Below are 8,066 nucleotides of genomic sequence, written 5' to 3'. Positions count from 1 at the left end.
ATCATCTATTGACTAGGAAGAACACCATGGCAACTAAGAGAGTGGTAATTAATTCAGGCAAGGAGACATCAATGGCTGCTGAAACTCTAGCAAGTGGCAGGTTAATAAGGAAGGAGACATTCACAGGATCTCCGCATATCTCCTCTCAGGATTAATTACAGTGAGAATAGGGTGTGAGTTTGCTGCTGCGCCAGAGGCCAGCCTAAGTGATTAGAGCTAAAAGCACAGCCACCAAATGACCACACTGTGCCACTTCAGGCAAATGCGGGTCAGAGCTCACCATGTGGACACGAAGAGAGAGGGAGAGCTGCAAAATGCCTGCCCTACAATCTCCATTCATGTCCAGGTCATGAAAGTCAGGGAAAGGCTGAGGACCTCTTCCAGGCTGAAAGAAAACTAGAGAGACGGAGAATCTGGATACTATGCGTGAACTTGAACAGGACCCTCAACAACCAAGAGAATCTCTGAAACAAGTGGCGTTAGTGAGATCGAAGACGGATACGCCAAGCATCTGTAGAGTTGTTGTGCTTTGTATTTGAAATGTTCCCCCTGGGCTCACATGAATACCTGGTGTTTAACTGTTGGACTTGTTTTGGAAAGTCATGGACCCTTTAAGAGGTGGAGCCCCACTTAAGGAAGTGGGTCACTGATGACAGACCAGGCAATCTTATAGCCAGGCCCCACTTCCTCGGTCCCTGCTGCACACTCCTGTCACCATGCCGACCATATCTCTCAAACTGTGAGGTAAATAAGCCCTCCTCCCTTATGTTGTCTCCATGTTAGGTGTTTGATCAAAGCAACAAGAAAAACAATGCAACATTACTCTAGCACTTGGGAGTTTGGACTATTTCCAAGAACTAGGGGTGCATCTCTATGCTATAGAGTTTAAGATGCATAAGACACCTGGCTTTGGCCCCCAGCACTGCTTATTCTGAAAACTTATATAGGTGCCTTCTTCATTTTTCTGGAGGTAGGTGACCTCTTCTCAGTACTGGTATATGAATAGACTTCTATTTTCCCGTTCGAAGAAAAAGTCTAAGTATAATAAAGAACGGCACATGGCACTGGAAATATTTATTTCATTGGTAAAAATAAAGCCATTAAATACTTAAGTGAGCCAAGGTTCAGAAGTCGGACCTTTATATGCAAAGATGCACAATTTCACTCATCATTCAGAAAATATAAATCAAAACCAGAATTACAACAGGCTTTTTCTTTTGGGCCACCAACACAGAGGCTTGTTATTAGTTCTGAATGCTTGGTGTAACTTAAGCAAATTTCCGGCTAGTTCTTTTAAGATAACCCATTTCTCTTTATCTAGCTTTTGCCTTGGGGCTTTGAACCTTGTCTTATTTTCTTGCTCTCTGTACGCCCTATCCTGCTGGCTGACAGCTCCCTGGTTTCTGGCCTGCGATGTGTTCCTCATTCTCTCCTCCTCTTCTCTTTTCCTCCAGCCTAGGTTTTTCCTCCTATTTGTTCTCTCTGCCTGGCAGCCCTGCCTATCCTTTCTCCTGCCTAGCCATTGGCCATTCAGCTTTTTCTTAGACCAATCAGGTGCTTTGGGAAGGCAAGGTGAGACAGATGCAACACACCTTTTCATAATTAACCAAATGCAGCATAAACAAAAGTAACACAGCCTTACATAATTTCTGCAGCATAAACAAATGTAACACATCTTTGCCCAGTTAAAATAATGTCCATAACACCAGAATGAGGTATTGCTCTGCCCCACCATGATGGCGAGAACAGAAACACACAGGCAGCAGGTGCTGTGACACTGTGGAGGAGGTGGCAGCTACTCTGGGCATTGCTGATGGGGTGTAACGCCTGCCCTTCCAGAGGACCTGGGTTTGACTTCTTGCACCCACATGACATTCCCCATTGTAGGGTCCATGGGTCTACCCCTCCTCTAGGGTACAGTTCATGCAATTGTACCATTCGCAAGCGGGGCAAGGGCCTAGAGATTAAAAGAACACACAAGAGACCTGGGTCATTTGTGAGGAGAGAATGCCAAATTCCGTTTATTCAAGTTTAGGAAATCCCTTATATACCTAACTGCTGCACAATAAAAGTCCCCCCAGGCAGGTGGGAAATTACCAAGCCCAAAATGGAGTAAGCAATCTCCCTATAGCTAACCACCAGGGGGGCAGAGGGAGCACAAAAACAAACAGGATGTTTAGCTGGAAAATACAACAAGATATCTGGCCAGAAACTGTCCTCAAGATGAACCCTGAGACCCCTGGGCCCTACAATGGGAATGTCATGTGGGTGCAGGAAGTCAAACCCAGGTCCTTGGAAAGAGCAGTCAGTACTCTAACCCACTGAGCAATCTCTCCTAATTAACAAAGCAGAAACCAGATTAAAGCCCATAAAACAGAATGATGGAGAAGGTAAACACATATAAAGCACATTGCCCAGTACATAGTAGGTGTCTGACCACACTGCTAAGACCATATAAAAGCACAAAGCACAGAACAGTGTGTCAGTATGAACTAAGTCAAACTTGGCATGATTTTATAGGCCAAGAAGAGGTGTATAGACTTTATCCCAAAGCCTGTGGAAGGCCACAGGAGTCATTTAAGTATGCAGTAGGATAGTACTGAGTAAGGCAGAGAAGGGCACAAAAGCCAAGCTTAGGATTCAGGGATATAACAGGTGGTGCCTATACATTTCACTTAGCCATGACCTAAGTGAGGCATGCCCCCTAACAGAGGCAATTAGCACACTGGCTTAAGGGCAAACAAGATGAAGGGAGACCACATCTAACCCTCACCAGACCTGGGGGCTGCCCACAGTGAAGGGCCTGACCAATGGAGCCTTAAGCATGAACTCCCAAGTGTAACATGAAGGGGCCTGCTTGTTGGGGTTTCTGTCCTGCCCAGTACTCCACAGCCAGCAAGTCCCAAAGAAAATCACACAGAGATCTCCATAAGTTATAAAACTGATTGGCCCATTAGCTCAGGCTATTTATTAGCTCTTGTAGCTTATATTAACCCATTATTTTTATCTATGTTAGCCACATGACTCAGTACCTTTTCCAGCGGGGCAGGTCACATCCTTCTTCTTCGGTGTCTGGACAGGAGTGGGGAGCTAGCTTCTTTCTTCCCAGATTACTCCTGTTCTCATCACCCCACCTCTACTTCCTGCCTGGTTGACCCACCTATACTTCCTGCCTGGCCAATCAGCATTTATTTAAAACATGATTGACAGAATACAGACAATTCTCCCACACCACCCAAGTGAGTGCTCTCCTTCCCTCCCACTTGAAACACAGGGTGGAGTGTTGAGGGACTTCCTTTGTCTCCATCACTTACCCAGGGCATCCCACTGTGTTCTCATCGGTCCAGTGCCCTGCGCCAGACCTTCTACAAACCTTAGCATCTGTAATGAGCAGGCCTGAATCAAAACAGTTTTGCCCCAGTTCCAAGCTGCACACGCACCTGAAGCAGAGCCACATCTCATCATTCCAGCAGCGTCTGGGATCACGTCTTTACCATCATCCACTTGCTGCCCTTTAATCACCTGCTCTCCCCTGAGTTTTCTCTCCACCTGGGAAACCTAAGCTTGAATGAAAAGTCAAGGTAATGAGAAGGCGTGTTATGCCCCGTTGTCACTGACAGGCAAGTACCTGTCTCCACCACAGATAGCAGCTGGAGAGAGCAGCCTCTCTGCCTCGGGTATTCCTTGTGAACCTTCTGTGGGAACCCTGGAACTCTCTGAAACAGACTTGGTGGTTGAGTGTGAACTCTCCTGCTCTCTCAGCTATTCCCAGTTTACTCCCCAACCCCCATGCAGATTTCAACAATGATTTACAGCTTAGCTGGTTTCTTACCCATGCCCTCCTCTCTGACAAAGTTAGGGTGCCACAGGCCCCTCCTTCCCTACACCTAGTTCAAGCTTGGCTCTCTTGGATTAGGTTAAACAGTTCATCACTAACCTTATCTCTAAAGAGTTTAGCAGGAGTCATGATTTTTGCCATTTGTCTGTTGTTTTTCTCACCGGTGTGGTGGGGGGATGCATTTTTGCAGCTTCATATAATAAGAAAAAAACATAAATCCACTTAAATGACAACTTCACCCCATGACAAATGTGTATCCTTAAGCCCGACTGAGGATTACATTTATGGCTACACAAGAAACATACTGTTTTAATAACAATTTGTTTTCTCTAGTTGGGTCAGTTATCCTTCGGTCTCCCCAAGTTTCCTCACCCCTTTATTAAGCCTCACAGGTGGCCTTAGGTTGATATCATCTCCTTTGAAAACCTGGTGTTCTTTATTAGAATTCAGATGGCTGGAACATGGAGTCATGTGCCATGCCTTACCATTCATTCAAGTTTTCCTTCCTCTGTGGTGCTTTTCATTACTTACATACGCCCCAGTGCCCCAATGCTTCCTTTATTCCCCAGCATTTAGTCTTGCGCTAGCTTTTTTAAATGACTGTCTTGTGTTCTCTGATGAGTGTTGATTTTAAAGGATCGGTTCTGTAGTTTGCAACCTGATTTTCACACCAGCTGCCTTCCTGAACTCCCCTTATGAGAACCTGGGAAGAGTAGCGTGGGGGTGAAGTATGTGCGTGTGTACACGTATGTGGAAGGCAGAAGACAGCCCTGAGTGTTATTCCTCATGCACTTTTCACTTTCGTTTGCAGCAGGGTCTCTCGCTGGTGAGGAACTTCACCAAGTAGACTAAGCTAGCTGTTGCACAAGCTGTCAGGGTTCTTCTCTCCCTCTGCCCGTCTCACCCTTGGCAGAATCACAAGCAAGCACCACAAAGCCTAGATTTGACTTGAGATCCAGGGGTCCTCCACTCACACAGAAAGTGTTTTCCAACTGAGTCAGCTCTTCAGCCCCTTCTAATAATCCTCACTGCCTTTTCTGGATTTCTAAGCAATATGAATGTAATAATCTCTTTGTTTTCAATAAAACCTCTTTGTTGATCTTACCACTTTGAGCTCTCAGGAAATACTAAATAATAACGGATATTGGGCCTTGCCTGGCCCTGGTGGGACACACCCAAAGAGTCAGAAAGCATGATTACTACTCAAGGTAGATAAAATAAATGCACAGGAATTATCTCAGAATACCAACCTCAAACAACGTTACTGTGAGACTAAAGGAGAGGAGGCCCACAGGTGTGGTGGTGGCAGCTTGTCATCCCTGCACCTGGGAAGAGAAAACCGGAAGACTGGGAGTTCGAGCCAAACTGGGCTTCAAAAGACCTTGTCTCAGAAAAATAAATAAATAGTAAACAAATAACTTCATCAAGTGAGTCACATCATAATTTTGTCTAAGAAGACAATAGTAAGGTTATTGTGGAACCCACAAAATGCCAAACATCTCTTTTTATTTTGGCCAAAAGCATGAATTTTGAGCTGGCAAGACATCCCAGTGGATAAAAGCATGTGTTGCCAAGTCTGATAACTAGAGTTCAAGCCTTCAAACTTACTCATATGGTAGAAGGAAAGCACCAACTCCAGCAAGTTGTTGCTATGGGATGACACCCTTGTACACTGTAAAGATTTGTCAATCATACTGGTTTAATAAAACACTGATTGGCGGGTGGCCAGGCAGGAATTATAGGTGGGGCAACCAGACTAGGAGAATCCTGGGAAGAGGAAAGGCAGAGATAGAATTGTCAGCAAGATGCAGAGGAAGCAAGATGAGAATGCCTCACTGAGAAAAGGTACCAAGCCACATGGCTAAACATAGACAATAATTATGGGTTAATTTAAGGTGTAAGAGCTAGTAAATAATAAGCCTGAGCTAATAGGCCAAACAGTTTAGAATTAGTATAATCTTCTGTGTGTTTCTCTGTGACTGAATGGCTGCAGGACAGAAACTCCCATCTACAAGTTGTCCTCTGTCTCACACACACCACACAGCAAGTATGTGCCCATTTACTCATATACAAAATAAGGAAATAATTAAACATAATAAAAGTTACTGTTTTGCTGGGCGGTGGTGGCACATGCCTTTAATCCCAGCACTTGGGAGGCAGAGACAGGTGGATCTCTGTGAGTTCGAGGCCAGCCTGGTCTACAAGAGCTAGTTCCAGGACAGGCTCCAAAGCTACCAAGAAACACTGTCTCAAAAAAAAAAAAACAAAAAATAAAAAATAAAAATAAAAATAAATGGGCTGAAGAGATGGCTCAGAGGTAAGAGCACTGACTGCTCTTCCAAAGGTCCTGAGTCCAATTCCCAGCAACCACATGGTGGCTCACAGCCATCTGTAATGAGATCTGGTGCCCTCTTCTGGCCAGCAAGCATACATATTATGTATACAGACAGAACACTGTATACATATTAAATAAATAAAAATAAATAAAAGTGACTATTCATTCTTTAACAAAGAATGCCTATTTTCTAAGTCATTCCTTGACTGGGAACTGGCAACAATCATCTGTAATACATTTTGTTTGCTAAAGGAGCCACAAAAGTGGTGGTGGTGGTGCATGGCTTTAATCCCAGTACTTGGGAGGCAGAGGCAGGCAGATCTCTGGGTTCAGGGCCAGCCTGGACTACAGAGCAAGTTCTAGGACAGCTAGGGCTACACAGAGAAACCCTGTCTCAAAAAAATCAAAAAAAAAGTCACAAAAGGGATGGAGAGATAACTCAGATGTTAAGAGCACTGGCTGCTCTTTCGGAGAAGCCAGGTTCATTCCCAACACCCACATAGCAGCTCACAACTGTCTGCAACTACAGTTCCAAGAGATCTGACACCCTCACCCAGACATTCATGCAGGAAAACACCAATGCACATAAAATAAAAATAAGTCATTAAAAATGTTTTTTAAAGGAAAAAAAAGTCTAGTTTCAGAGACTCCACCCTCCTAATGAAAAGAGCTGCAGAGCCAGGTTGCAAAGAGCATGGATACAGGAGACAGGTGAGGAAGGTTCTGTGGCAAGCAAGGCTTACAGCATAGCATCAAGATAGCTCACCCTGAAACCCAGGCAAGCAAGGCTTACATCATCAGCATCAAGATAGCTCACGCTGGAGCCCACCATGGGCTCTCAACATTCATGGAGCTGATCTCCAAAGGATATAGACATTTTCTCAAACTAACTCCAGAATGTATTCTTCCTCATGTGCATTAAACAACACTTTTGGGTTCGCGTGATACTCTTTCTTTAAATTCTGCTTCCTTTGACAGTAATATTGCCATCCCTGCTTTCCAAAGTGAAATTTTTATGATCATTCTTAGGCCATAAGTGAGAAATGATGATTCATTCAAGTCTCTAATGGAGAAATGTTTAAAATGTTTTATTTTAGTGCAGAAGTATATTCACCCACCAATATTTCCTCCCTCACTCAATGTACCTACAGTATCATAACAGACATATTCTAAATTACACATTTAAAAATTCCTAGTAGGCTGGCTTAAGAACAGCACCTCTGGCTGGGATGAAGCTTAACTGGTAGGACGTTTGCCTGGCGTGCACGATGGAGCCCTGAGCTTAGTCCTGAGCACCATATACAGCAAGTGTGGTGACACACGCCTAGAATTCCAGCTGACACACACCTAGAATCCCAGCTGACTCATGCCTAGAATCCCAGCACTGAGAGCAGAAGCGGGACTAGAAGTTCAAGGCCATTCTTGGCTCCATCGTGAGTTCAAGGCCAGGCTAGACTACAATGAGACCCTGTAGATACTCATAAAAATATAAACCTGATCCTGGACAATTACTAAGTCCAGACACGCAGCCCTGAATGTTTCAATGTCCCCTTAGTGTCACCTTCTCCTGCTTTGGAATCTGTCTGGATGCTCACCCAACTCCAGAAAACATTTCCTGCTTTAGAAACACATGTGCCAACCAGCCCCCTTTAATCAGCTAAAATTGGCAGTGCAACCTCTCTGTTAATTAAGACGAAATGCAGGGAATATATCTAATTACACTTCGGCGTTTACAGAGAAACAGATCCGTTTTATTTGGCAATGGCTGCAGGGTGTGTCACCCATCTTTCTCCTTGGACGGAGCCCTGCGTGGATTGTGTAAGCACAGTCGTCTCCAGAGGTCGTGTGTCTGCCATGGTACATTTCACACAGGCCTCGTGAAGGAGTGGTGAA

The sequence above is a fragment of the Myodes glareolus genome, chromosome 9 (assembly GCF_982192425.1).
Source record: "Myodes glareolus chromosome 9, mMyoGla1.1, whole genome shotgun sequence".
Taxonomy (NCBI): Eukaryota; Metazoa; Chordata; class Mammalia; order Rodentia; family Cricetidae; genus Myodes; species Myodes glareolus.
Note: the sequence above shows the minus strand (reverse complement) of the source record.